This window comes from Dasypus novemcinctus, unplaced genomic scaffold, assembly GCF_030445035.2.
Source record: "Dasypus novemcinctus isolate mDasNov1 unplaced genomic scaffold, mDasNov1.1.hap2 scaffold_344, whole genome shotgun sequence".
Classification (NCBI taxonomy): Eukaryota; Metazoa; Chordata; class Mammalia; order Cingulata; family Dasypodidae; genus Dasypus; species Dasypus novemcinctus.
This window is the reverse complement of record NW_026688308.1, coordinates 23,943-35,913: the sequence shown is the minus strand read 5'-3', so window position 1 is coordinate 35,913 and position 11,971 is coordinate 23,943.

The window sequence follows — 11,971 nt, the reverse complement described above, 5'->3', positions numbered from 1 at the left end:
AAAACTACTATCTGTGGACCAACCAAATGCCTTATATACCTCCATAGCATTCTACACAGCATTGTTTCTGATCAGGAAACCTATTTAACAGCAAATGATGTGTGGGAATGGGCACATGCCCTTGGAATTCACTGGTCTTACCATGTTCCCCATCACCCTGAAACAGCTAGGTTGATAGAATGGTGGAATGGCCTTTTGAAGACTCAAATACAGTGCCAACCAGGTGGCAATACCTTGCAGGGCTGAGGCAGTGTTCTCCAGGAGGCTGTGTATGCTTTAAATCAGTGTCCACTCTATGGCACTGTTTCTCCCATAACCAGGATCCATGGGTCCAGGAATCAAGGGGTAGAAGGGGGAGTGGCACCACTGACTATTACACCTAGTGACCCACCAGGAAAATTTTTGCTTCCTGTCCCTGCAACCTCAAACTCTGCTGGCCTACAGGTTTTAGTCACAAAAGAAGGAGTGCTGTCACCAGGGAACACAACAATGATTCCATTGAAATGGAAGTTAAAACTGCTACCAGATCTCTTACCTCTGAATCAACAGTCAAATAAGGGAATTACTGTACTGGCTGGGGTGATTGATCCTGACTGTCAAGGGGAACTACTACTGCATCTACATAATAGGAGTACAGAAGAGTTTGCCTGGAATACACGAGATCCTGTAGGGAATCTCCTAGTACTGCCATGTCCTATGATTAATGTCAATGGAAATTTGCAACAACCCAATCCAAGCAGGACTAACAATGGCCCATATTCTTCAGGAATGAAAGTTTCAGTCACCCCACCAGGCAAAGAACCATGGCCAGCTGAGATGCTTTCTGATGGTTTGGAAACATGGAATGGGTAGTGGAAGAAGTGATAAATGCGACGGTTTGCTCGGTCGGTAGAGGTGGGGTCTGGCTGCGGACGAGGGGTTGGTCCAGCTCAGGACGAGGGGTCGGTCCCACTTGGGACGAGGGATCGGTCCCGCTTGGGACGAGGGGTCAGTCCGGCAGCAGACGAGGGGTCGGTCTCACAGGGGTTGCATGGTTCGGCTGATGGGGTCGCCTGGTGAAGCCGGCGATGAAGGGGTCACCCGGAGAAGCAGGCGACGAACTGGGGACAAGGGAGGCCAGGCCCTTGTCGGGGGCTCTCAGGACTGGAGGGCGCATGGCAGAAAACTACCTCGGAGACAAGGTAAACACGCAAGTCCACTTTAGTGAGGGAGAGGCAACAGTTTTATAGGGGCTGGGGAAGGCTGATTGGTCGAAGCCATGCCCTGTTCTGATTGGTTGCCGGCGAAAGGTCAGTGGGCGGTACTGGATGGGGGAGGGGTGGTGGTTAGGGATTGGCTGTCGCTGTTGCTGGGGGAAGGGACAGGGTTTAGGGATTGGTGGCTGCTGTTGCTGGGGTGGAGGGCAGACTTGAGTTTCCTGCCCACGCCTGGCTGTTGCTGCTGTCGGGGGAGGGGAAAAGGGCAGACTGGAATTTTCCGCCCTGTGCCTGTGCAGAGAGAAAGAAGAAGAAGGGTGCCGCCCCACAGGCATCGTGTGGCGCCATCCGGGAGGAGGGACGGCCATGGAAGCATGGCTGCCAAGAAGGGGAGATCCGGGTGGCGGTGAGTCCGACCAGCCACCCTATTATGGGGGCAGCAGCTTGGCCTGCCGCGGCTGCTCCCCCGCCAGGCCAGCAAACCACACCTCAGCCCGAGGGGTGACCGCAGATAAATATGAACTTTGTCATGTGACCAGTTAGAAAAGTAAATGGTCATGAATCTTTCTTCCTTGTTTCATTATTATGATGATTTTATATGTACACAAAACAAATTTCTTTGTCTTCTTCCCCAAACTTTTGCCTTATATAACAAGTTTTATCAATTTAATGTCATAATATTTGAGGATATCAAGTTTGAGAGTGAATATTACTCAAGAACTTGCACCCTATTCTATATGGAATTAATATGTTTCCAGTTGTACACAAGAGAGTTGAACATTGTTAGGCAGAAATACAGATATATGCATGTCTGTTACTGTTTTTGCTTAGAGACTAAGTATGGTTTAAGGTAATGTGTATGGTTACCAGGTTGACAAGGGGTGGACTGTGATGGTTAGGCTATTGTGTCAACCAGACCATGTAATTGTGCCCAGTTGTTTGGCCAATCAAGCACTGGACTAACTGTAATACAAGGGTATTTATGGACTTCAGTCACCATTAACTTTATTTTAGTGGTAAATCATAGATAGCTGGTTATAATTGCATCAATCAGGGAGATTGCAATCAGCAGTGAGTGACACTTAACCCAATCAGTTGAATCCCTTAAAAAAGGGAAGTAATTCCAGCATTGAGAGAGGATTTCCCAGCTCATCTTCAACAGCCAACATCTCCCAGAACTTGTCATGAACCTTCATTGGACTTTCATTGCAGCCCCTGGTTGCAGCCTGTCTGTGGAACCTGGACTTGTGCATCACCATAGTTGTGTGAGAGACTCTTATAGAATCACATACTATTGACAGATGTCTCTTGCTGATTGTTTCCCTAGAGAACCCTGACTAATACAAGATCCAATGATTTATGGTTCACAGAAGAGCAGACATTGTGGATTATTTGTTCTTTCAGAGGCTTCAACAACCTTTTGAGAACCCATCCTGCTTTCAGCCCAATCCCAAAACCCCCAAAGAAAACAACCAGCCCTGTTCTGTGAGATGAGCTACAACCTTCCCTATGTGTCCCAATAAGACCTTTGAGAGAATTGCATCCCTCTGTTAAGGAGGGTAATTACACGCCTACATCATCAGAGAGTCCCACAAATTCTTACATATCTAGGTCAACTGAAGCTCAACCAGAGATCACTCCATGTGATATGATTTAGTCTATCACAATCTCACAGGAGAGATATGCTTCACTACATGAGTTTTCACAAGGCTTTGCCCTGTTTTAGCAGAGATGACGGAAGCAGGGAGATAGAGTGAGTGCAAAGCTGAATAGAAGAAACAAATCAATGGCCCAGTGTATAAAGTGTGGCCCAAAGGTGACCAGTTCCATTCATGTATCTCACCACAGCCATGGGATTCTAGTGAAACAAACAATCCTGTGTTGTATCTTATCACATTTGCTTAATGTGCATACAGGAAACAGCTACTTATATGTAAATGCAAGAATCTCAACAATATCTGTGGATGGGGGTTAAAATGGGTATATTGATGTGAATTCCTGAAGTTGACCATAAAAATAAAGACAGGATTAAACAGTAGACAGAAGGAAGGAACTTAAAGGCTTGGTGGCACTGCAGTCAGTATGGACTCAGTCTTCTTTCACCCCTCCCCCCTGCCCAGTGCATTGATGCTCAGGAATGTGCTTCCATCTTCAAGTCTAGAGCCACATAAGTGGTCTATTTAGCTAGCTGGGCATGGCAGCCACCTCCGAGCCTCCCCTTGCCTGTGTGGCAGTCAAATGTCTTCACTTCACTCTGTGTATAACTATCAGATTTGGGTGAGCAATTCCTTGACTTCCTTTTATTCCTGTGGACAAATCTAAACCATCTTCTCTTAGAACCTTCCTCTGGCCACCTGTGAGGCTGGGTTGATTGTCTTCTGGCCATCCAGCTCATGTTCTCTGAGGACCTCTGGTGCAGCAGGGAGGGGTGTGGATCTGGACTCCTGCCCTCCAGGGAAACCTCCAGTATTGCTGTATGGGCTCATGAAAATGGCATTTTGTTTGGCACATGAAGTCATGGGAGAGGTCTGTGAGTTCTGGATGGAGCTGCTTTCTGAGCAATTGGAACAGAGGTTTCTCTTTAGAGGTCCAGGTCTTCCAGGAAGGAGGAGAGGCCCTCACTGACACCTGGAGCATAAATGTAAACTTTGTGCTCCAGAGCCGAAGAGGCGCATCTAAGACTGTGCAGAGCTGGTGGCAGGGGCAAAGCTTGCCCAGGCAAGTTCCCATAAAGAGCAGATACATAGGGTGGGCCTCTGAATATCTTACCATGGTCCAGAAAAACTCTATTAAAGGCAGAGTCCACCCTGATTGACTTGTGCCTGGGGTGCAATGGAGGAAAGAGCATGCACAAACACAGGCAGGATGTTGGTGTGTCAAAGCCTGTGGTCCAGCCCCCAGGACACTCCTGCATTACTGGACTCTGTTGTTTGAAAATCATGTTTGGTATGATTGAGAAAGGACTTAATGGTAGATATACCCAACCTTCTGCTCCAGCACCAGCACTGCCATCATCCATGTAAGGCAGGAGTCCCCTGAACTTGCAGGGCAGAATCAGGTGGGTCATTGGTCTTAGACTCTTGGAAGCCTACTATAGGAGGAGCTGTGGGGTCAGCACCAGGAAATCTTGCATTTTCTCCAGGGTGACTGACAACCCATGCACAGCTGAAAAGTAGTGGCCACCCAGATCCTGCTGTAGTATGGTCAACCTTGGTAGGGAGGATGGCTGGAAAAGACCAACTTCCCCTCTAACCCAGCAATCCTACTCCTAGGTATTCAGCGAAGAGAAATGAATACTGTTGCTCACTCCACAAGTTGTATGCCAATGTTTTAGGTGCTTTATATGTGTCTCTTAGATAAAGGACTATTTAGGTCACAATTTTTCTAGAGTTTTTTGCAATTGTTTTTTTCTCTCTATTTTTTAAAAATTTACATTAAAAAATATAAGCAGTCCACAAATATCCCCCACCCCCCTCACCCACTCCTCCCACATGAACAACCTTTTTCAGCATCATGGGATATTCATTGCATTTGATGAATACATTTTGGAGCACTGCTGCACCACATGGATAATGGTTTACATTGTAGTTTACACTCTCCCCTAGTCCACCCAGTGGGCCATGGCAGGACATACAATGTCAAGCATCTGTCCCTGCAGTTCCACCCAGGACAACTCCAAGTCCTGAAAATGCCCCCACATATCTCCTCTTCCCTCTCCCTACCCTCAGCAGCTACCATGGCCACTTTCTCCACCTCAATGCTACAATTTCTTCCATTACTAATCACAATAGTTTCATAGTACATTATCAGCAAGTCTACTCTTGTCCATACTCTATTCCTCCATTCTGTAGAACCTGGGATGGTTGTGTCCACTCCACTTCTATATTGAGAGGGGGCTTAGATTCCACATAGATGATGGATGCAATTCTCCTGCTTGCAGTTGTAGGCACTCTCAGTTCCCTGGTGTGGTGGTTAACCTTCTTCACCTCCCTGTTAGGTCGCTGGGTTAAGTCCAATAAACCAGAGGGTAGGAGTTGCGAGTCTGCTGAGGCTCAGGACCTGGCTGTCACATGGACAGTCCAGAAATTCAGGTCTCCTGAGTACACACCAACACTAGCACCAACCACAGATCTGGTGAAAGTAACAGAAGAGGCATGTGTAGAAAGGTCACATCTGAGTCCAACTCCATCACACTCAGGAACACAAACTCCAAAGTTGGGTCAACTGACATGGCACTGAACTGATTGCTCTGAGAATAACATATGTATACCAATCTAGTCAAATGTATTAGAGTTAACATAGCAATTCAACTGACAGCCTTTGAAGCACTTGGATCATTTCAACCCCACTTCTTATAGTGGTCACCTACATTCCCTCTACATGGAGGGTGTCCTACCACCCAGAGTAGAGTCTAACTTTTACAAAAATGTTGTATCTTTTAAAATATAAGAAACAATTTTAAAGTTTAAAAATAGGTTATTTCCTTTACCCATTTCTGGACTATATCTTTTATTCCTGAAGCTTCCTTCTTGTATCATTTCTATTCAGCCTGAAGCAGTTCCTTTCACATCCTTATAGAGGAAGGACTCTAGTGAAGAAGTCTGTTTTTCAGTCTGTCCTTTCTTAATTTTCCCTTCAAAGTGTAAGCAACATTTGCAGCCTAAACTCTTTTTGGTAAATAACAATTCCTTTCTTTCAGCACTTTAAAGTTAAACTCCCTTATGCCATGTATGTTTTCTGATGGGAAATAGTCCTTCAAAATAATATTTTCCTACATGTAATGTTCATTTCTCTATGCCTCTTTTCAAGATGTTTCATTTCCTGTGCCTCTTTTCAAGATTTTTCAAGATTGACTTCATTTCTTCAATTGTTTGACTGGATTTTCTCCAGGTGACATTTTCTGAAATCTTTGGGATCTGTATTTGCAAGTTGGGTGGTGTTCAGTCACTTTTAACATATTTATTTCACATCAAATTCCTTCTATCTCCTTCCATCTTTGGAATGAATATTAAAAACTTTAAGTGTCCTACAGTTCTTTTAGACTGTTAATTTTGTATCCTCTTTCTGTGTATATACTGAGCTTAAATGATTTCTACTCATCTAGCTTCCAGCATGACAGTATTTTCCTCTGATGCCTGCATTTTATTAAGTCCACCAGTAATTTTTTTGTATTTGATAATTTAGTCTGAGCTCTGAAATATTCATTTACATCTTTTAATTCCTTCTGTTTATCTACTGAGAACTCTTTTCTTTCCGTTCATTCTAAGGATTTGGTTTCTCATTGAGCAACATATAGTAGGTATTTTGATTACCCTTTCTGTGGTTACTTAAGGACTGTTTCTGTTTATAAGTATTTACCCTTGAAAAGAGAGCAAATTTATCTAGTTCTGTTGTAAGACATTACCCTGGAGAAGAGAACAGATTTACCTGGTTCACTGCATGTTATGTAGTATAATTTTGGGTAATATTCTGGTTAGCATGCTTATTGTATTTTGATACTTTTTCAAAGTTGTTTTTATAATGTGAGACAATTAAAGATTCCATGTGAATTTGAGGATTAAGTTTTCCATTTCTGTAAAAGTAAAGTAGGAATTTGATAAATATGTCATTGAATCTGTAGCTCACTTTGGGTAGTATTGACACATTAACAATACTTTGACTTATGAGACATGACCAATGGATGTCCTGCCTTTGGTTTCAGTCTTCAATTGTGTTCAGCAGTCTTTTTTCTAGTTTAGTGTACAGTGTTGCACCTATTTCATTAAATTTATACTTAGGACTTTTTCTTTTAGATGTCAATTGAGTAGAATCTTTTCATTTTCATTTCAGATAATTCTTTGCTGGAGTGTCAAAATGTAACTAATTTTTGGATTTTTGTTTTATACTCTGCAAATATACTGAATTAATTTAGAAGATCCTTTTTTTTAAGTTTCCTTTTGGATTTTGTACATAAAGGATCACGTAATCTTTGTAAAGAGGTAGCTTTACTTCTTCCTTTACAATTTGTATGCCTTTTATATTCTCTTGCCTAATTGCTCTGGACAGAACTTCCTGTACAATAATGAGTAGCAATGATGAAATTGATATACCTTAACCTGTTCTTGGCTTTGGGTTGTGGATTTTCAGAATTTCACCATTGACTATAATTTTAGCTGTGAGTTATTGTACATGATCTTTCATCACATTGAGGAAGTTAATATCTCAAACTATTTTCCAGAGTGTTTTTTTACATAAAAGGATATTGGATTTTGGAAATAACTTTTCTTTGTTCATTGAAATGTTCATGCAGTATTTCCTTACATGAGAAGTAAGGATTATAACATTGAATGATATTGTGTTGAACCCCTCTTTTGTTCCTGGGATAAATCACCCTTGATCAAGGGATAATTCTTTTATTTTTTGTATAGTTTATATATTTTTTTAAAAAAAGATACTTAGATTATATGAATGTTACATAAACAATATAGGGAATTCCCATATGCCCTGCTCCCTACCCTCCCATACTTTCCCACATTAACAACATCCTTCATTACTGTGATACATTTGTTACAATTGATGAACACATTTTGGAGCACTGGACCACTAAGCTTGGATTGTTTACACTATAGTTCACATTCTCTCCACATACATACATACATACATTTATTTATTATTTATTTATTTATTTATTTATTTATTTATTTATTTATTTATTTATTTATTTCTCTCTCCTTCCCCTCCACCCCAGTTGTCCACTCTCTGTGTCTATTTGCTGCATCATCCTGTTGTGTCATTTCTCCATGTGGGTGGTGCCATTCTCAGGCAGGCTGCACTTTCTTTGGCACTGGGTGGCTGTCCTTGCAGGATGCACTCCTTGTGTGTGGGGCTCCCCTGCATGGGGGACATCCCTGCATGGCATAGCACTCCCTGCACACATCAGCACTGCACATGGGCCAGCTCCACATGGGTCAAGGAGGCCCAGGGTTTGAACCGTGGACCCCCCATGTGGTAGATGGATGCCCTAACCACTGGGCCATGTCTGCCACCTCTCTCCACATTTTTGTAAGTTATCACAAGATATATAATAGCCTATATCTGTCATTATAATGCCATTCAGGACAATTCCCACATCCTGAAAATGCCCCCAAAGTAGACCTGTTTTTCCCTCTCCTTCCTCTCAGAACCTCCAGTGACCACTGCCTCCACATCAGTGATAAAAGTTCTTCCATTGCCAGGATCATAATGAGTCTGTAGTAGAATAACAATAAGTCTACTCTCATCCATTGTTCATTCCCTGAACTGGAGGTTTCTAGGATAGTGATGCCCACTTAACCTCTGAGAGCGGGCTTAGATCCCATGGGGCAGATGGATGGGACTATCTTGCTTCCATTTGAAGACTCTCTCTGTTCCTTGACATGCTTGTTGTCCATCATCATCTCCTTGTTGTCCTGGGTGAGTCCAATGAACTGGAGAGTGGGTGTTGCAAATCTGTTGAGAGTCAGGGCCGAATGGTACATGGACAGACCAAAGATTTAAGTCTCTTGGACATACACCTCTTAACTCTGGTACTAAAAATAGGTTCAGATATAAGGGACAGAAAAGCCTCATGTAAGGAAAATGCAACTGAGTCCAGCTCTGACACACTGGGATTTCCAGACTGGCCACCTTAAAATATTCAAAGATCCAGTTTTTTGCACATGCACTGAAACAAGAAAAAATACTACACACACAAGGTAAAAGACAGTTAATAGAAACTATCCCCCATTAAACTCAGATTTTTAAAAATTTATTGAAGTATATCACTCATGTAAACATACATAAACAATAAACAAATATTAATAGTTGTGAACTTACAACACATATATAACATCATACAGGACTCTTGTACCTCACCATACCACCAATACCTTGCATTGTTGTTAGAATTTTTAACTAATGATTAGAGAGCATTGTCAAAGTATTATTACTAACTGGAGTATTTTCCCCAACCCACCCTATTATTATTATCTTTATATCATTTATATATGAACATACAAAACCGTAAGTTGGGAACTTACATAGCAAACGTGCATAATATAATACAGGCGTCCATTCATCAATCCTTCACCAACACCTTGCATTGTTGTGAGATATTTGTTACAAATTATGAAAGAATATTGTCAAAATCTTCCTAATAACAGTCCTTATCTTCTATTTCATGTATGTTTTCCCAATCCATGCTATTATTTTTAAAATATATTTTTATGACAGAAGTTGTAAATTTATAAAACAATTGTGCACACATGCAGAATTCCCAAACAATACCCCTCTATCAACACACCACACTGTGGTGGGACATTTATTACAAATAATATAATATCATCTGATTGTTACCACATCCATAGTGTACATTTAGCACACATTTTCCATACTGCCCCATTATCAGTACTGTACATTCTTTGGCATAAATGAAAGAATATTGTATTATTACTGATATCCACAGTCTATAGGTCACTCCAGTTGTATCTTTCCCATGCTTCTTCACATTCCCACAACCCTGCAATAAGTACATTTACTCCAGCTAACAAAGGACAATCTTGCATCTATACCATCAACCTTAATTCTCATGCCTCTCTTGGTTTACTGTGCTATTCAGTTCCCAGAATATTCTCTAGCATTCTGTTCATTGGCATTTACATACCTAGACTTCTACCATTTTCAGCCATATCCCCATTTATAAACTAGCTGTTACTATGTGTTTCCATCCACTCTATGCATTTCCACACATTTACATTAAAGCTTTTAAAACTACATACATTGAACATCAGTAGTCCATCTCAGTCCTTCTCTTATCTCCTTTAAGAATCTGCCACCTAACACCAGGTCTTGAAGCCATTTTCCTACAATTTCTTCTAGAAGCTGTATTGTTCTTGTTTTATTTATTTGTTTATTTTTTTAATCCATTTTGAGTTAATTTTTGGATAAGGTGTGAAATAGGGGTACTTTTTCCTTTTTTTTGGCTTTGGATATCCAGTTCTTTCAACACCATTTGTTGAATGGACTGTTCTGTCTGAGTCGTGTGGGTTTGACAGGCTAGTCAAAAATCACTTGACCATACATGTGAGGGCCTGTTTCTGAACCATCAGTTTGGTTCCACTGTCTTTTGCCAGTACCATGCTGTATTTACCATGATTGCTAAGTAATACAATTTAAACTCTAGAGAGGAAAGTTCATTTTTCCTTTTTAAGATGTTTCTGGCTATTGAGGACCACTTACCCTTCCAAATATTAGATAGTCATGTTTTCAAAAAATTTTTATCCCCCATCTTGTGGCTTTTTTGATGTGCTGTCTGCTTTCTGTGTCCATTCACTGTGTTCCTTCTATGTGTGTACTTATTTATTTATTTCCCCTCCCCTCTTGCAGCTTGCTTGCTGTCTGCTCTCTGTGTCCATTTGCTGTGCTCTCTTTTGTGTTTTTTTTTTCACTTGTCTCCCTTTTTTTGTTGCATCACCTTGTTGAGTTGCCTCTCAACAGTGCTGCGGGCTGGGTGGCGGGTGAGCCTGCCTTTCACAAAGAGACCCTGGGACATGAACCCAGGACCTCCCATATGGTAGATGGGAGCCCAACTGATTGAGCCATAGCCACGTCCCTGTGTATTCAATTTTAAAAATGTTGGTGGAATTTTTATCAGAATTGCATTGAATCTGTGTATCAATTTGAGTAGAATTGATATCTTAAAGATACTTAATCTTCCAATCCATGAGCATGGAATGTTCTTCCAGTTATTTAGGCATTTCTTGATTTCCTTTAACATTGAGTTGCAGCTTTCTGAATACAAGTGCTTTACAACATTGGTTTAAGTTTATTCCTGAGTATTTGAGTTTTCTGGCATGTTTTATTTTCATCACTCTTTTTACACTTTTAGTTATTTTACTGATATAATCTTGATTTCTAGACTCTCTGCTAGGCCCATCTCTCCAGTCTTTTTTTTTCAGGCTCTAGCCCACCCTTTAGAATTTCCTGAAAATCTCATCTGTTGGTTAGAAATTCTCTCAGTTTCTGGTTATCTGTGAATATTTTAAACTCTCATTTTTTTTAGCAAATTTTTTTCTTGTCTTTTTTCAGATACATAGATCACACAAAATGTTACATTAAAAAAATAAGATGTTTCCGTATACCCCACTCCTTAGCCACTCTCTCCTCCCACATCAACAACCTCTTTCATCAGTGTGGCACATTAATTGCATTTGGTGAATACATTTTGGAGCACTGCTGCACTGCATGGATTATAGTTTACATTGTAGTTTACACTCTCTCCTAGTCCATTCAGTGGGTTGTGGTAAGATATATAAGGTCCTGCATCTCTCCCTCAGATATCATTCAGGACAAATCCTAGTCCTGAAAATGCCATCATTTCACACCTCCATTTTCTTCTCCCTGTCCTCAGCAACACCTGTGGCCACTATCTCCACATCAATGGTACAATTTCTTCCATTGCTAGAGTCACAATAGTTCTATAGTAGAATACCAGTAAGTCCACTCTAATCCATATTTTATTCCTCATCCTGTGGACCCTGGGATTGTGATGTCCACACCACCTCTAAATCAAGAGGGGGTGTAGATCCAATATGGTTGATTGATGCAATTCTCCTGCTTGTAGTTGTCTACTCTCTCAGTTCCCTGGTGTGGTAGTTGACCATCCCCACCTCCCTGTTAGCTGACCTGGTTAAGGTCAATGAAACCAGAGAGTAGGTTTTACAATTCTGCTGAGGCTCAGGGACGAGCTGGCACATGGACAGTCCAGAGATTCAATTCTT